Here is a 19,633-nt window from a genome sequence, read left to right on the forward strand (position 1 = left end):
TTCTGTACTTGTTTTCTTTTGTAGGGCAACTTTCTGCTCAAGTCCTAAGCAGCATCACACACTTTCTTCTGCACAGACTTCCCCTTACCCCTGCCTTCTGAAAGAGCAAATTATCATGAAGAATAGAGTTCAGGATTTGCTGTTGCTGTCCAAGAGCTGCAGACAGGGGAAGGCAGACAGAAGAAGGTTTCTCTGTTACAAGGCATAGATTAGAGAGGAAACCCAGCATCCTTTATCAGGTCATGCAAGTTAAAGAAGAAGAAAGTGGCTCTCGATGCTTCATATGCTGCATGTCCATGAATTCCTTGCACATATTAACTAATCCTCGTGAAACCCCTGAGACCAGTTAATATAAACCATTGATATGTAGGCAAACAAACAAGAGTGTCCAGAACCTGCCTGGATGCTTTGTCAGCGCCTCAGGAACTGGAGTAGGTCAGTCAAACATCCAACTTTCTCTAGTCATTGACTTCAATGTCATCAGAAAACATAACCAGTATCATGTTAAAGGTCCAAGCATGGACCAACCCTCTCAGACAAGCTGGGACATAACATTTCATGGAAATCTGTGCTGGGATTATGGGATGAGAGCAGTTTTAAAGGGTTGGGAGAAGAAACTAAAAGAAAGGCTGGCCATTTCAGCTCAGCTTTGGAAATTTTGAATTTCTTCCAGGTGTGACTCAGTAAAATTTGCATATGTGGCATTTACATCCACATAGACATCAAAGAAATTCTTCATTTAGAGAATTCTCAGCACTAAGACTGACAAGCTAAAAGGCATTTTCCCATGAAAGGCATACCCTCCTTATGTGTCTAATCCAGGAATTTAATGCAGCACTTCAATAACTAAATTTACACCCTTATGTTCTGTCTCCTCACTTTATTTAATTTCCCTGATTGCTAAGGAATGAATTCCATTCCTTATTTGAGCTAATGAGCACAGAGAAATGGCTTTTCTCTTAATTTTTGATAGAAAAAAATTTCATTGGCAACAAGAACCTGGCCAGCTTTATCCAACTCTCCTGCCTGAATTATGAGGCAGACAGAAAGCAGCAAAAGAAGATGCTTGGCCTCTAATCGTACAAAATCCACTGGCTTGGAGTGAAGTGGGGCAGCTGTGACACAGTTTAGTGCAGTAGAACTAAGGGAGTCCTCATCCATCTAGATGAAAAAAATTTGGTCTACACTTGACAGCTGAAAATTCAAATACTTTAAACGAAGTTACCTTAGCAAGAGAAATGATTGCTCAAAGGAAACGAGGCACATGTAGCAATTTGATCTGGGGATGGAATCTGGGATTCCCATGATCTGTTCCCAGCCTTGCCACTGGCCTCCTGTGAAACAAGGAGGCAATCACTCAATAGCTTTCCCTTCAGTGTATTCTTCTTTATAGGATGTTATGGGACTTAAATGCAGGATTTCAGAGAGGATGTGTTCCTACAGTTCATTATGAGGGCAGCAATGCGCCAGCCTGTGCTTTGACATCGTGGGCTGAATAGGGCCTGAATTGCTCCATGCCTTGGTTTTGCACTGACATAAAGAGAATATTCACGTGCTTTGAGATCTTGGATGGAAAAGAAATGCAAACACAAAAGTGCTACTCTTCTATTGAGAGGAATAGACAGTTAAATTCTGCCCTTTTGCTTCCCTACTCTATTGGGATTGGCATGAAAACATAAAGATGACAGGCTGGGCCTCATTCTATTAAGATTTAAATTTAGCAAGGAACTGGAAAATTACTGGGAGCCTTATATCTAACCTCTGCCTCAGAAGCAAATATGCATAATTCTTGTTCCATAGCTAAATCTGAGTGAATTACCAAATGTTGCACCAATAAAAGAACTGTCCAACACAAACCTTATCTGCCTGAGATGCACATATCTGCTTACAATATCCTTTGTTAGTTAAACAAAACAGAATCATTGTTGCTAAGAAGTTAATATTGTTTAAGATTCACTGGCTTACACACAGAACACTTTCCTGAGTTCCCCCAAACACATTCCTTTTCTGTTCTCTTCATTTCTTCCCCCCTTTTTTCCCTTTTGTACTGACTTGGCTAAGGCTGATGTTTTCTTTAGGTGAACTTGCTCATAAAGTGATATGAACTTTGAGGCAGGCAAACATTTCAGCTGATACAGTGAAGGGTAAATAGCTGTTCAGCTCAGAGCAAACAATTCATCTGAAGACCAAAATATAACTGAAGTAATTCCCCAAGCATTGAACAGGGGTCTACTTGCTCTACCTCCTACCAGCTCACTCTTTCCTTGCTTGCAGCCTTTTAAACCTGTGCTGCCAGTGTCCAAAATCCCTTCATCCAAAAACTGAGTTATGGCAAAATAAGTCCAACCACAGTGTTCCGGTGCCTCTGGGAATGAATAAACGCCCTTCAATGCTTTTTGTGATGGATTTTCTAATTTGATTGTCTTTTCTAGTGCTGGGACTGTACATGCCACAAACATCCACATGGAAATGAACATAAAAAAGAAACACTTCATTACCAGAGCAATATCAGTCAAGATGCCAGATGCAAAACACACACCTGGCAGAAGGACATCACTCCATGGCAGCTGCTGATGTCCCCCTGATGACAGCAAAGCTACACTTGGTATTGATCTGCTAAAACCATCCCATCCTCTCCCTACATTTTCCATATCCTGCAGCATTATAAGGGCTTCCATTAAAAGCACACTTCTGTCAGGGTAATTTCACCTGCCTTGTAGGTGTCTGCCAACAGAACTGTGCCCAGCTGAGAGGTTACCAAGCCACAGGTCTGACTGATGCCATGTGCACCAGCTGTCCAGAGCTGCCTGGTTTGTGAGCTCTGAGAGCCCTCCAGGGTCCTCGGCCGCAGCTATCTGCAGAAAGCTGTGCAGGGTGAATGAGGGCACAGCAAACTCCCTGCCACTGTAACCAGACATCCTGATCATCTGCCCCTGAGGCTGCAGCCTGCAGTGTGGGCAGGCACAGATATGCTGAGGGGGATGTAGGCGAGACATACTTTTAAAACCCAAGAAGAGATGTTCTGCTCTCACAGAAAAAGCACTGATAAGAGCCACTTTTCACAGCATGTGCTTTCCCACCAGAGGTTAACAATTCAAATACTTGGCTTTCACTGGCTACCAATTTTTCTAGCCTAAGGACTGTGAAAAACATTTTTAAGAGTCTGAAAAATGAAGCCTTTCATTTTACACACAAACAGGCAGAGAATTGGAGGCAGCGGTGGAAGCTGCATGATCTAGAGATCAGTCTGAGGGTCTGTGTCAGGCCTTTAATGGGTTTGATTCCACAGGCTGGCAGTAAGCAAACCCTTAAGCCATGAGCAGTCCTCATAACAAGACCAAAAGCAAACTCCTCTCCAGCAAGCACAGGGGGACTGAATCCAACTAAAACTCGTGGCACAAATTCACTCTGAATTTCTCCTGGCACCAAGTAGGCCTCATTACAAGGATAGTGTTCAGATCTCAATGTGTATCACAGCCAAGCAGGTGAAATGAGCTGTCTCTGCACTCAATGTGTTTGACACCACTTGATAACTCTTCAAGGCAGAGAGGCACAAGATATGCCCCAGCATCACAGAAATGACTGGCAGAACTAAAATATGTGTTGACTGAGTTTGTCTTGCAAAGAAACTTTAAAGTCTGGCTGTTAGGGGCTCCTGAAATAGCATTTCCCAAAGGTTTACAAAAAACTACAATGAAGTAGTCAGTGAAGATGCATCATTGCCCATCCTGGGCAGAATTAGAATATTTCATCGCATGTCATTAACCACTAAAGGAAGAAAGCACATAGTGACTCATCATGGGTGAGGTGGTAGGGATCTATGGATTCAGAGCATGAGGAATTACTCTGCTTCACAGTTCTGTCCACTGGGAAATCACACATGGCTGTGGCATACAATATAAACCATTTGTAACACTCCCACATTACCCTGGAATTTGGGGTTTTTATTAAAGTGTATTTCAAAGAATCTCAATTCGAATTTAAGAACTAGGTGGAAGAACATGTTCCTCTTCAGATCAAGGAAGATCACTCAATAAAATCAGATTATATGAAACGTTAAGTGATGCCAAGATCAAAGAGTTTCTCATCTCAGAAATGCCTCTCTACTCTATGGTTAGATACAATCACAGAAGAACATAACTAAAGACATTCAAAGCTTCCATAAAATGAAAAGAAAGAAATAAATAAATTAAAAAAAAGAATAAAACTCAGTGCCCTAGATCTAAATTGCTGGACTATTCCCTTCTACCTTCAAAACATTGTATAATTTCCTTTCTGGATCAGTCAGGGTATTCTTTTTACACCACAGAGCATAAGCACTTTCTGGAACCAGAAACAGAGACAAACCTCCCTCTTGCTGCTCCAAAACGTAACTCCTTCAGTGGCTTGCACAGCCCTAGCCACAGAGGATTATACAAATACACTTTACATACACATACCTCAACTCTAACATGGCCCACAGAATCCATCCCTGCAAGGAGCACAAAGGGAGAGCAGGTGACAAACACATGACATGTGACAAACAGGACTCGTCACATCACTGGTGCTTGGGATAGAGAGAATGGCTGAGCAGGAGCAGATAAGAGGCTTCTAGCTCCTAGTCCAGAGCAGTGTGTACTTCCATAAACCCATCACAAACCGAGACCAGGAGAATTCCTACACAAACCCCTCTCTCCCTTACATCACCTGAATGCTTTCTCCCACTCTCCTCTGTGAACCTCCCCCAGGTTCACCTGCCATGGACCCTTCCTTGCACTAGTCCAATTCCATGACAGCTCCTATAACTTTCCCCTTTCCTCCAGCTCTGTTACATAAGCTACTACCTGCTATTTTAGATTATACATAGCAACATGATGATGAAAACAGAAACAGCAAGTTTGGGTTAATTTGCCTCCCTCCTCTCTTTGTTTGGTTTTCTGGAACAACTTCATCCCAAACATTTGTAAATAGTGCTTGGAGTTACATTCCAAGTTTCAGCAGTAAACATTAAACTATCTAATATATATATAGAAGGATGCCTGTTCTTCCAGTGTATCCAGGCAACCTTGCAATACAAAGTTAAAGCACAGCTATTTGTTCAAAAAGTGTTTTTACAGCTATTTCCTCTTCCTCCCCCTTGACTTTTTCCACTAGGCACTACTTGTGTTTATCATCTGGAGATTCTGTTCCCTATTTCCTTTTTAAAAACTTTATAACAGCTTGTTTTAAGAGCAGCAAAGCATAGACATTTAGCTTATAATAAAGCTTGATTTAGTTTGTGACAAATGAAAGAAAAATAGCAGAAGTTTCACAAGAACACCTGAATAAAACTCCTTTGTCACATGCGGTGGTAAGTCTGGAAAGAAGATAATTTCCAAATACTAAGGAAATCAGAATGCTGTAAGGAAGGAAGAAAAATCCATTTACACAAACACTAAAGCAAGCTGCAAATGTGGTTTACTGCATCCTACCTAACACTAGTTGAAGGTTGCAGAATAAAATATGTTTCCTCAGAGAGCAAGGGTCAGGCTGAACTAAATTTTTTCTAAAGGAAGAATATAAATTTTTATTAAATTTTTCAGTTGAGAGCTCTTTGGACTAAAAAACCAGCATCTCAATAGGAAGTGTTTTTCATTTCAAAATCTCAATTCAAAATGAAAAATGTTACTTTGACGTATTGGACACATTTATTTTGGTAGGCAATGTTGATGTTTTATGTTGTTTCTTCTTTGAAAACCTCTTCAAAATATTTTTCTACTATTGGCTCAAAATTTCAACTTTTGCTTCCTAGTCTGATGAGAAACAATTTTTCCTGCTTAATAAAGTTTTTGTCAGCTAAAAATGTCTGCTGAAAATTCCCTGGTTTCAGCGCCATTCTTTTCTCATTAAGTGCTACAGTACATAGTTGACATTTTTTATCAGAATAACAGTCGATTAAATACTGCACATTTGGAAAGAAAAAATTGAAAACATTTATTTTTTTCAGCCTTTAGGGTGAATGGAGAGGAAAAGTAAAGAAAAGTCTCTGGAGATGTAACCATATATTTTGGTAATAACATTCTCATTCCATCTTTTGCACAGCTACTTCAGTGTTTTCCAGCTATCTTCATATGCCAACAAACTATATACTGGGTGACACTAAAGTTGTGAAATCAACTCTTACTTCCTTTAGAGAAGCAAACCCCACTTCCTATATGATGGTTTTTGCCTTTACAGAATCTGCAGATATGGGGTCAGGCAGATGAGCTAGGAAAATGAGCCTGACACAAGGGAGAGCTGGAAATTAATGTGCTACATGTATGAAGTACAGAGTAGTTTGCACATCTCAAGCACTGAGAATGAACCGCTATTACCTTTTCCAGGCAACTTCAGCTTCCAGAGAAGTGCCTTTTCCAAAGTGGGTTTTTTTTTTCCTTCCACCCTGCTTTCCTCAATTTACCAAAAAGGAAGCAATGGGCACGAGGGCAGATGCTGATTTAGTAAGCACAGACTCCTATTGGGCAAGTGGCTTTTCCTGAAGTTGTTTATGTGGAGAGATGACTTTGAGAAGCTGAGGTCAGCAAGGGAATATAGTTTATTATTTGGCCTCAGAGTTGCTGTGTAATTTGTCTTCCAAGTCTTGGTGTCCAGAGGAAACTTCAGTCACAGTTTTTCCTCACTTCAGTGCTACATCTAGTTTTATTTACTTTTGTTTTTTTTTTTTTTTCTTAAACAGGCAAAGGTCTTGGGTCTTTACTGACTGCTTGAGCCCATAGGGTGGTGTCTAAGAGCAAAGGCTGTAGGTAAAGCCCACCACAAATTTCTTCTCATTTTGAAGAATTCCTTAACTCCAGCAGCTTCTCTAGAGAAGGATTCCACTAAAATTGATTGGACTGGTGAAACAAAATTTTGGCTAGTGATTTTCTCTTGTCAGTGGCATCCCATAAAACTTAACCCCTAGGTCATTGATACTGCATTATAACTGTCTTTCCCAGTGGTAACACTAAGAGGACATCAATATTTTCTTAAGTTCAGTTGTAAATTACTTGAACAAACAAAGTACCCAGCAAATAAAACAGCTAATAAAGATTAAGAAAGATGCTGTTAAAACACATCAGTTTTCCAGCACTGATTACAGCAGTGATAAAATACTAAAAAAAGCAGTAAGAACAACCATAATTGTGTAGATCCTGTTTTCCTGTTATTTTACAACTAAAAATAAATAATATAACCCAAAGAAGGCAAAAAATATTTATCAAGTTACCAAAAGTCTCTGAACTATGTCAAGTGTCTGTTTAGACACTGCAACATATTTCCTACTTCATTGCTCCCATACATCAAGGCAAGAAATGGTTAAAAGGAACAATTTCTCATGGTTATAAAATACAGGACTCAGGCAGAAAGTCAACAGTCCTGCTCATGCTTCCGGTGCAGCAGAACTTTCTCTTTGTTTTGATTCCCTTTTTTTTTTCCCTTTTAAACAAAAATAGTCATACTGAAAAAAATAGCCAGAATGGAAGGGAAACAGTTCAAAAGGTGTTTTTAAATACTTTTCCATCTCAGCTGGACAACAATTCACAGCATTACTTGCAGCAACAAGTCTGGGTGAGTGCAGAGTGCCCTGTGTGCTCCCAGGGTGACAAGGAATATTGGTTTTGCTGGTGATGAGGTTTTCTCTTGATGGTATCAGCACTGAAACGTTTGCCACCTTTCTTATAATGTAAGGTAGCTGCCCAAGCTTTGGGCACAGACAAATATCACCTCCCTTAAGCTTTGTGCAAATAAATGTCTTGGCAGGAGCTCACATTTCTGGATTACCTCTGCACATAAATGACTTCATTTCCTTAAAAGCAAAAAGTAGTTAGATGGGGATAGGAGCTGATTTGGTGATTAGCTCTGCTTTTCCCTCCTTCTCATCCCCCAAAAGTTGGGTATAAACAGAAAAATAATCCAGGCACAAACCAAGACAATAGTGTGAAGGGGTGGACTTTTCCAAAGGGAAATGGAGATCCAGACCAAAGGTGGTTTTCTTGTGGGATGGGACAGGTGCTCTTCCAGTTATGTGAACGCAGCCAGTATTACTGTCCTACACCTCAGAAATTATCCTGCCTCACCCAGGTGGGCAAGGGAGGGCAGAGCTACCCTTCACAGCCTATGGGTGTCAATCCTCCCTTTCCTGCAGGCAGGTACCTCCACATCCAGCAGTGGTACCAGGTACTGTTCTGGAGCCAAGTGTCTCCCCACTTCCAACACCCCTGTGGACAGACTACATGGTCTGGTGTCTGAAAATAGGATCTGGTCCACAAGCAAGGGTTTCTTCTAAAGCCCTGTAAAATGAATTTCAATTATTTTGGGCCACACTTACTACAAAAGGCCAAGTAGAAATGAGATCCTAGGCATAGAAAAGTGTTTAGCAAGAGTGAAAGGGTGGGAAAGATAACCTAGTTTTTAGCAAGGAGACTGACTCCTTTCCCACTCTCATTTTACAGCTGCTGTTGATAGATGTTCCTAGGAGGATGTTCACAAAGAAACCATGAAAAAACAACTGTGATTGTGGGATGTTGGTGTTTGCCACGCAGCCCTTCAGAAGGACCTTGACAGGTGGGAGAGACTGGCAGAGGAGAACTGCCTGAAGTTCAGCAGAGGCAAATGCAGATCCTGCAGCTGGGGAAGAGCATCCCCAGGCAACAGCACAGGCTGGGGCTGACCTGCTGGGAAGCAGCTCTGGGGAGAAGGAACTGGTGGACACAAAGCTGTCCATGAGCCAGCAGTGCCCTGGGGGTCAGGAAGGCCAGTGGGATCCTGAGATGCATCAGCAAAAGCAAATGTTCTCACTAGGGAATGGCTGTCACTCAAGAGGGAATTAACAGAGCACAGCCGTTGTTAGCAGGAGAATGGAGGTCAAATACTTTCCTGGCCCACTCCTGTGGAAGGAGGTCAAAGGTGAGAAAAGTGTCCTTGCAAGCTCTGCCAGGACTTCAGCAGGTTGTAGAGCTACTTTTCCTCAGATGGGAAGGCTCCTTCAAAATACATACTTGGCAGATGGAATAAAACTTGGAGAGGAAGCAAGACATTTAGAGAATTTAAAATCAGACTAGACACTGTCTTTGGACACTCAGCAAGCAATCTGGAACTGACTTATCTGCTAGGAAAATGCAATTGCTGTCATCAGCAATCATTATACATCTCAGTTTCCCCAAACCACCACACAATTTCACATTCCTTCCTCCCTTTCACATCCCAAGTAGGACTAGCAGGTGCACTCCCACCCTGCTTTCCCCATGTGAGATAGCAATGATTCCTACAACACAAATCCTTCCCTTTCCACCAGATCTTCTCTCCAGGATTCTCAGATGTCCATAATGTACACCCTCAATGGTGACCTGAGCCTTTTCTACCCTCCTCCATTAAAAGATGAGCAGGATCCAGCCATGTGGTTTGACAGAGACAAGGCCAACATGCAAGACAAATAGACAGATCTTGCCAGCTGCAGAGCAGTCTGCATTGAGGCGTGAGATTCATCCAAGGCACAACTTCACCGCCTTCATCTGGATTATGCAAAGAATAGTTTTGGCCTGGGGGCCAAATTGATCCATCCGGATATAAACAGATAGCAGTAATTAGAGCTGGTAAGAACTACTGAAACTGCTGGCATCTCTCTTTGCTTGGTTCTTTGCTGTCCAGCAGTCTAGTTCAATTCATCACATTATTAAAGGGTGAAGCTTCTATTCTTAGCAATAGTTTATCCTGTCCAAAACATCATGTTTTAACCCCGTGGCAAACCTGGAAAGAGTCTAGAAACAGGCAATAAAAATGCCTGTGCAAGGCTGCATTCTGACACACAAAGGCATGAAGGAAAGGCAGCACAGTTCAAGGTGAAGACAAATCCCAGAGGACATGGGAGTGCTATACAGACTAGACAATAGCACAGGGAAAGCTGGCAGTGTCGTGTACCCAAGGGGGAAGCAAAAACAATCAAAGTCTTTACTTATACCACAAGCTTTTTTCTGCAGTCAAAAATAAAATTATCTGCCTCCTCTCCAAAACCAAGAGCTAGACACACAGATAATGATTTGGAAATAAGCAATGTATGTCAGAAACAGTTAGTGAGGTTGCAATTTTGGATACTTTAGATCCTGTGAATAACAATTTGATTTATAAAGAGAATCCCACCTTTAGCCTGGCTGTACTACTGTTATCTAGAGGATTCCTTGGGTTCATCTCAAAAATTTGTGCTTTGGAGAGGGGATGCTCGTCTTCTGGTCACTAGCCTGTCTTGTTTAGGACTTCCTGTAGTACATTCCTGTGCTTCATTGGTTAGAAATGGAGGGAAGATGGGTTCATAAATTCAATCAGATGAAAGCTGCAATTAGAGCCTCTGAAAATTCAGGTGTGTTCTGACCTGGGGACTGATTGAAGCACACTCTTACGGAAGTACTTAGTGAAGCAAGGATGCCTACTGATTTTATGGGGTTTGAAATACTGTTTATGCTGGTGTTTTATAAATACACCATGGTCCTACTGTCTAACAGGAGCAGAGGCCAAGGATCCTGCTGTTATTATTCAGTTTCCTTAATCTTGGATCAAGTACATACCAAGGTCTTCAAAACCTCTTCAGCAACTTAGCATCTGAGTTCACGAGGAATCCATCATCTTCTTATAACTAGGTATGAAAGAGATACTCAAATTTGAAGAGATACTCAAACGTGTAGCAGGACTCAGCAGTTCTGTGGTGGTCACCCTGGGACTCATTGCTCTGCTTAGCATAAAGAAGAGCACACATATGACATCTGTCCAACTCATGTTGCACACACACTGCAGGAGTAAAATGCAGGTGCTTAAAAATCTTGGCTTCTACTCTAACAGAGCCACATCATCTGATGTGCTTCATTGGGTTTGCAATTTCAAGGGCTAAGAGGTCCCAAAGCCTTACACTATCCATATTATACCTGTTAAGAGCTGAAATTCAGCTTGCCTGGCACATTTCAAGACATATAAGCCACAAAACACTCTTTTCCACTTCCTGCCAACCACTGCAGAATCTGGAAGGCCACGCTTGGGTCTCTACATCCGTGGGCAGGTGTGTGGAGGGGTGTGTGACCAATGCCCTCTAGAGGGTGTCCATGGCCCAGCAAGACACTGGTTCTGAAGCCGGTGGTACTGGGTACTGCTGTCCACTCATCACTCCCATTCTCAGCTAAAACCTTACCGAGGAAGGTGGAATCCCATGGGGGGAAAAAAAGTCAAAAGTGGATTTGGGTTTTAAAAAAAGTAAAAGCCTGGGAAGGGCCGTTCATTGGAGGGTGTTTGGCAGAGCTGACTCCATGGAGTACAAGTTTCTTGCACAAACACTGTAGTGAATACTGGAAGCACAAAAGATAAATCAGAAGCTGATCCTCACCTGAGGATGCCTTTGCAACAAAGGGCCAGTTTAAGAGCCCTTAGATCATTTTCTACCTACCAGCAGAGCATCTTTAAAGAAGTTGGTCCATCACTCAAGGCTGCATCTGCCTTTGAGGGAATATGTATCAGCTGGCCAGAGATGTGGAAACATCAAGGACATTTAAGTAGAGTCATTTGCATTACCAATGGACCCTTTCAGCCAGGCCCACTTGTAAAAAAGAGAGAGATGCTTTTAGTGTTATTATTTTGTCTCAATCCATTGAATGTACACAATATACTTCTCTCCAGGTATTTCTGAGCACTAACTAAAGAGAAGGAGCCTCTATCTGATTTGGCCTTTTTGAAAGTGTCTACATAGGAAGTTTCTCTGCAAATGCAACCTTGGTCTAACGTTTCTATATATGACTTTGGTCTGCAGACCCTGACATGAACACAGCTTTCATCAGGGAGCTGTCATTTTGGAGGAAGGACCCAATGGAATGACTATATTTATATCTCAAATATTTCACAGAGCTGTTACATACAGTACAATCTATTCTTTTCCACTGCATATGTATAAATAGTCTCTTCCTCATCTAGGGGTCAGTTGAGCTGTGCCTCAGTGCCACTCAGGACTTAGGAGCTCAGTGTGTGCTTATATCCATCTACTGCCTTAAGTACACAGGTCCCTTCTGTCATATGTGCTTTAAATCCTTGCACCACAGATTCACCTAGGAGCCTCCCAAAGCTCTTTCAAAACCTAAAAAGCAGGTGCTTGCTCAAAAATCTGAGCTGTAAAACCTCATATACCAAATACTGTGAAAACATCTCAAGTTGGCCCAGCCACAAAATAAACCAGCTAAGGGGACAATAGGCAGAGCACTGACTGGATTCTGTTCCTATTTCAGCCAGTAATTTTGTGGCCAAAAGCATATTACAGGATGTGGGAAAGCAGAATTCGTCCTCGGGCTTCCTAGTTTGGGGCCAGGGCTTGATTCCAGCTTTCCAGTGTCTGCACATATCCTTGGCATAACACAGCCTGGGTCCTGCTGCAGCTCAGCCCTCCTGGTGCTTTTGGGATCACTGCTGGTTGGTGTCTTCCTTCACATTTTATCCATGGCTGCCCACTCAGGAGCCTTTTTATACAGTGCATGCTTCACTACCTCCTACAGACCACTATCCCTGTCGAGCTAGAATCTATAGTCCTGCAAGCCAAGAGTTTAATGCACTCAAAGGACCTTTGTTTTACCAGGTAAGACACAATGCCTCCTGGCTGATGAGCATCCCACTCACCCCAGCCTTTTGCTGAGATTGAGAAAAGCTGTACCAAGGAGCAGGTCTCTGATGTCAACTTAAAAATGGAGGAACCTCCCTGGGCTCCTGCAGCATTTATCCTCTCTCTAAACTCTGCACAGCATTTATCTGCTCTCCAATGCTTTGGCAGTCTGGCTTTAAATGCCTTGAGCATTGAAGCTCCTTGAGTTTAGATAGACCAAGAAGCCAGCAATTAGGAAACTCTTCACCAAAAGCCAGCTCACATATTGCTTTTGCCTCGTTTTTATCATCTGACTACTCTTGTTCCAATTGTTTATCCCTCAAGGATTATTATTTTAATGCTTTCTTTTTTTCTCCCCAGAGGGGAAGTTGTTTTGCCAATGACTACTGAACCCTAGCTTTGTATTTGGGAAGCTTCAAAATAATAAAAAAATTCACCCATTAATGTTTTACAGATATCGGTAAAACTTCTAAATCTTAATTTTAGTAATTCTTTTAAAAAAGTGCAAGAAATATCTTTCCAAACCTCTGGCCAAGTCTGCTGGCCAGGTTTATTTATACATGATCCCAAACTCCTGAAGTCGTAATAGTTCCAGGAAAAAAGAAAAAAGGAAAAGAAATGTACTTTATGGGATCATTCATTGGTTAAATCCACATCTATTTCTGCTTGATATTCAAAGCCAATTTGAGCTTCCTGATCACCATAATTCCCTGGTTATTAGACTTGTTTATGTAATTTCTAAAAATAGAGAGCAACTATATTTTTTTACATTAGAATATGAACTTTTCTTAAAAGGCTGGGATGTTAAGGAAAGAAGCCACTGGGGGAAAAGGCAGGAAAAAGTTCAGAACATTTCCTTCAGCCAGATTCTAAAACACACTGTGCATTTCCTCTCTGCATGAGTTGGAGAAGAGTTTTGGAAAACTGTTGATTCTCACACACTTGCATCTCATGGCTGGTTCCAGAGACAAGTATTCACAGCTGTGTGAAGCAACTGAGAATCTGCTATTTGCAATTATGCTTCTCTTGATGTGTAAGAATCTGAGGTGCTTGTGGATGACTCCTTTTGTCCTGCCAGTCCACTCCTGCCCCAGCCTGCTGGCTTAGTGTGGAGCATCCCGTCTCCCCCAAAGGACATCTCCTCCAAGCTGGCACACACCCCATCCCTACCATTCTTCAGAAGGAACCTGAAGACTTTGTATGCAAGTGAAGTCATTCCTCTCTTAGCTCTCTCTCTACATGGACAGCACTGGTAGCTCACAGTCTACACCACTAAGACCCATTGGTAGTAAAATTGCTTTCTTTTTCCACTCCTCTATTTGCTGGACACAGCAGACTATTTGTCATTATGTTTGCTTTAAGTCTAAGCAAACCCATTTCACACACACTCCCCTACCAAAGTACTCTATTTAGGAATGTTCAATTTCCCTTCTGAGGATTTTTAAGAACTTGGAAAATATAATTCAGCTTCTTCATTCCTGAAGCTGGTGAATGTTAGAATATGGTTTTCTCAAGATGTGCAAGCTCAGGTTCACCAGCTGGTTCAAGGTTACATGTCTTCATGGTGCACGTGAGAAAAAATCCAAGTCTGAGCACAGAGCCTCACTTCTGCTGCCTGTGAGCCATAAGGCCCTGATGAACAGCCCCATTTTCCTCCCTGTCTTTCCTAGCAGGGCTCAGTGAAAAAAACCATCTTGTCTTTCCTGGCCTTGTCTCTCTCACATCTGTAAACACCACAAATGATACCTCTGGAAATACAAGTCAATCGTATTCCAGAAACATGTCCTTTTCCTGATGACAGTTCACTTGGGGCTGTCAGTGAAGTCTCTGTTGTGTGTTATGTGCAGGTGGGAGGCCTGGCCACGTCACACACACACAGAACACACCCTTGCCTGAGAGAGAGGCACTAAACAGTGTTTAAAAGAGTGCCTGAATTTGGCCCTGAATGCCAAACACCCCAGACCTGAATTTGAATGGACTAACCCCAAAGAAAGCTCAGTAATAAACTCAGCTGTGCTTCCCATAACTCACTGATCTCAGGGCATCCAGCAGGTGAGACCAGGTGTCCATATAATGGTAACAGGTGGTTCCAAGATGAATTACCTTGCTCTTTAAATACACATCTCCCAGTAAGAAAACACACTACATTACACAACACTAGAACATAATTAACATCCCAGCTGTGGGTTATGAACGTGGAACTTACACACAGGGAGGGTAAAAACCTGTCACAAACACCAGGCAAAATTCCCATGCTTCCGGTGTCCTGCAGATCACTTTGCTTCCAGCCTTCATTCCCTTCATCCTGTTCCCATTCACTCACTCAGGAATCTCAGAGGCTGTGTTACAGGGGCACAGAACTGGACTTGAAGAAACAGCCTTTTACCACCATAAAATATCTTTTTCTCATTTGAGTAATTTAACCTATCTTCCACCTAAAGCAATTCCAGGATGTTACACAAGCATACATGTACAAAATAATAAAGGTATTTTTTATGAAACCTGCAGGCATGGCATTTACCAGGTGGAACATGAACAACCATCAGACAACACCAAAGACCTTTATTTATTTTCTAGAGAAGCACCTTCCAAGTGCCAGAAGCAGTGCAGGTAGTTATCCAAGTTTGCCAGGTCAGTTTTTAGCATGAGCTGCTCCCACTTTTCTTCTTCTCCCCTGTTCAGTGTGTCTGCCCCTCCTGGCATGCAGCAACCTTGAGAGGAAAGTTACTGTGCCCAGAAAGGGCTTGGCACTGCACTAATGTACATTGACAGTGTGTTTTCTTCCCTGGCACCCAGCCACATACAAATCCCCTCTCTGAGTCACTCCCAGTGAGAAAACCAACACCGGCATTCTGCTCTGTTGAAAAGGCAAGGCTGAGAGAGCAAACATAAAAGGAGCTGCCCATCAGAAGGGGCAGGGGATGAGCTGATGTCTGAAAGCATCAGAAGCAAGGGGAGGGAATTCCTATAAATGCAGTGTAACGCTGATAAGGGGGGAAGAAAAGAGTAGTGAAGGATGTTGGAAAACTACCACTTGGCAGAGCAGGTGATGCACACTCCCATCGGTGACATACAGCAAAGTCAGGCCTCTCAGGCTGGACACTCACCTTCTGCTTTTCTTCTTATTTTAATTGCCCTAACATTTCTTGCACTTATAGGGCCAGTTTTGTCCTGCTCTGCACAAATATGGCAGATGCCATCTTGGCAAGTACCAGGGTTGAAACAGGGACCAGCAGAGCAATAAAAGCAGGATTCTCTGCAGCTTGAGGTGGGAAGCCAGGCCAGCAGCTGGGAGCTATAACAGACCAATATCCTCTGCAGATCGGGCACAGATGTGGACATGTAACCACAGGCCAGGGTGTTACACAAACACATCATGTGGACAAACTGTGCCTCAAATGCTTACAGCCTAAACTGGCAACAGGCAGAGGAAGAGCAGGACAAGCAGAAGATTGCAGTGAGGGTGAGAAATGAGTGTCTAATTTTCTTGAGAGTGAGATCAGAGCATGGAAGTTAATATGGATACTACTAGAGAAGAGTCAGTCACAAACCTGCACATCTTCTAACAGATTCTTTGTGTTTGTATATGCAGGATCCAGAAGTGGAGAAGAACTTTAGGGGGCATTTTCTCAGTAACTTAGCTCGCCTCAGGATGCTTTGCCAGCATTATTGAAGTGGTTATTTACTTTACATGGCAATGAAACAGGTGGAGGAGAATAAGCCAGAGGCGTGCTTGACTGGAGGTAACATGTCTTCTGCCTTGGAAAAAAAAGCAGAACAAATGTCAGCAGGGCTCCATTCAAGCACTCCAGTGACTAAGCTCTCTTGGAAACCTTTAGACACAACTTCTTATACTTGTATCTGAAGGCAAAAATATGGCAGGGCATACAAGTCATAGGTCACTGTGTGAAGACATCTAATTTTGAGCCAGGTGCTAACAACAGGAGCATCTAAGGTGTGTTTGGAACCATTTACAGAGCCACCAGCTGGCAGTTCCCTCCCAGCCTTTCCTCACAGCTTAGACAAAAAAAGCAGATATATAACAGATATATAACTGTAACTGATTACAGTCACTGCATATTTGAAAGTGATACTATGCTCTAGGCTGCTAAAAGCTAGTTTGAAGAGCAGATTTCTCTGTTTAAAGCTCTCTCTCTGACCATGCAGTAGTTAGAGACTACAGAGTTATTGGATGAGATGAGGAACTGCCACAGTGTTACAGCCTTGCAAGGAGAAAAGGGAGATGAACTAATCTATTTCCATAATTGCACAGTGTTTGTTCTGTAGACCAAAAAATACACAATCCATACGCCAACCTTATTCAATCTCATACACAATAAACCATGATGCCCACAGGCTCAAGTGTAACTTGGTGGGTTTAGGCAAATACTGCAGTCCCCACGACTCTGAGAAGCAGTGATCAATGGAATAAAGAAAAATATGAGCAGGCATCAAATTACTGCAAATACCAAGGAGTAGCACAGGACACCAAACCTTTATTATGTGGTGGCCACCATGAAATGGGATGTATAAATAAAACCAAGTGAAAACGGAAATTGCACACAAGGCAGAAACCCTACAGAGCTCAGCACCTCCCAAGATCTCATACTGGGTATTGGTGATACAACCACAGTCTCTCTGGCAGCTGTTTCCCCAAGCAGCCTCATCCTGTCTCCTATCAATGTTTGATGACAAGAGCATCTCCCCTTGTGCACACTCAAGCTCACGCTGAAAGGCACCACTGTGCAGCACCCACACACACAGGCCCTCACAACCAGTCTGTTGACAGCTGCACCCACAGAATCTTTTAGAGGAGGAATGAAGCAGAAAAAGCCAACACTCACCAAATCAGGATCAACCAAAGCTGCTCAGCCTATAGAAAGAGTGTGAGAGGAAAGCACACTTCTGATGAATAGTATGAAGCTTCACAGCACTTCAAGTTATAGTAAGAGCCTTCTACACTCAAGCTACGTAAGAGTCATCAGTTGCTCCTAGAAGCAGTCAGGGTGCAGAAAGACAGAGTTCTATCCAAACCTTGTGGTGAGGATCCTCATGAATACGGACGTTTCCTGGGCTTCCCCTCCTTCTCCCAGAATACACAGACCAGACTCCCTATGATTGCTCTGGGATAAAACCTTTACTTCTTCAAAGGTATGGCTTTGGACTTCACACACACACACAGAGCTGTCCACAAGTGCCTAAAGCTGTGTGCACAGAAACACCACCTGAGTCATTGCAGTGCTTCTGCAAAGCCCAGACCATGGGCTGGGGTACATGTGTAGCTGAGATGAATCAGCACAGACATGGTTTTGTTTTCATCACCTGAGGATCTCATGCTAAATGCCTCTTTGTGCTCATTTAAAACAAGCTGAAGAGACAAGTTACATCTCCCAGGAAAAAGCACATGCTTGTTTAAAGACTGAGCAAGCTCCTCCTCATTCTAGCAGCAGAAACGGGTGCTGCACTGATATCACTAGCCTTGAACTCACCCTTGTCTGAGTCATCTGTGAGATGGTTGAAGCTGACAGTTTGTTTAAAATCATTGCCTGTGGATTATAGTCAGAGGGAGTTTTAAAATATTTTCTAATTATTTTTGCTTCCACTCCACCAAACACTGTTAATCAAGAGCTACTTCCAAAACATGCTGTATTGTAGCAGTGCTGCACTCCACAGGAGAGGCACCAATTGAGTTAGACACCTTCCAGCTGTCAGGTGACCAAGGTGTTCTCGTTCTTAGAATAAGGTGCTTTTTATGGGCTGGGAATTTACATTTTTTCTTTATTTATGCAAAATGCAAAGGAGAATGCTTGGCTGTGGGAAAATTAAGCTGCCTGGCTGGATTTTGCATTTTGATGGCCATTCACTACCAGCAATACAGGTAAGAATTTTCTTCACTTTGTTCCATTTCCCAGGTTGTTACTTCTCCATGTTGCACATAAAGACCTGGCCTGTGCTCTCCCCATGTGAGTGTGACAACACGCAACACCCAACCACTTCCTGTGGATGAAGTAGGAGAAAATTGGAAGGAATTTTGCGCCTCCAAAATCTTGTGATCCAGCTCTAAGTCTTGCACTGGTTTTGGAGTTGGGTATCTCTGTGTCATACACAGCAGTTATGTTTGCAGAGACTTCACACTACTCCTGATTTTCATCTGCTTTGCATACCTTTTTTTTTTTTTTTTTTTAACATCCAGAAGTCAGTATGAGAAAAATGTGAATTCAGCACAGAACAAACTCTAGTGCTTCAAAACCAGTTACCTGAAAGTATCACAGCAAGTGGAAAAATCAAAATAGATTCTAAAGAGGAATTTAAAAAAATCCCGCAAAGGAAAAATTTCGGATTTGCATAACAAGTGATCTTTTTCACTGTGGAAGGCTTCACAGACTCAAAATCATTTTCACTATCCCCCTAATTTCGAACTGGTAAAACATGAAGTTACCCATATTTCAGTGGTATGAAGTTTCATCCTGAAAAATGTTGGGAAATCTTTGAAAGAAGCTTCGCTATACATTAGTAGTTTACATTACAATTGCTATCAATGTGGAAAAACTGTATATAAATAAATAGATAAAAAGTAATCGATAAAATAATTTCAGTGAAAATGGCACAAGATAAATTTACTCCAAGTTTCCTTAGAAAATATTTTCAAATAGTGCAAACTGCTGATACCAAAATAAAATATTTAATTTAACCTTGCCTCAGAAGCTTTGAAATTTTATATTAAGAATTTGAAAACCACTTAAAAGAAGTAATAATATAATAATGTAATAATACTTCTGCTAGTTAACTAATTTATCAAATAGCAGCATTGAATCTAATAAAAAGGGGTGCTCCAGTGGTCCGTGTGTCTCTCAGGACCCGTGTCCCACGTCCTGGCCAGCCCTGGCCCTGGAGCTGCAGTGAAGGTTTGGTTCCATATCCTGGGATATGTCCCCAATCCTGTGGGTCTTTGCCCTGCAGAAGAGTGAACAGTGGTGAGGAATAAAGGAAGGACTCTTGTGGGGAACTTCAGCTGGG

General features: G+C 42.2%; 1 long non-coding RNA gene across 1 annotated transcript in view; it reads left to right on the forward strand.

Moving 5' to 3' along the window:
* Nucleotides 1-18,712, forward strand: part of LOC136366162 (uncharacterized) — a 43,465-nt gene extending 24,753 nt beyond the window's left edge. Inside the window, exon 3 of the long non-coding RNA XR_010744474.1 lies at nucleotides 18,529-18,712. This is a non-coding gene — a long non-coding RNA (uncharacterized lncRNA). The remainder of the gene's footprint in view (nucleotides 1-18,528) is intronic.
* The last annotated feature ends 921 nt before the right edge of the window (nucleotides 18,713-19,633 follow it).

This window comes from Sylvia atricapilla, chromosome 11, assembly GCF_009819655.1.
Source record: "Sylvia atricapilla isolate bSylAtr1 chromosome 11, bSylAtr1.pri, whole genome shotgun sequence".
NCBI classification, from domain to species: Eukaryota; Metazoa; Chordata; class Aves; order Passeriformes; family Sylviidae; genus Sylvia; species Sylvia atricapilla.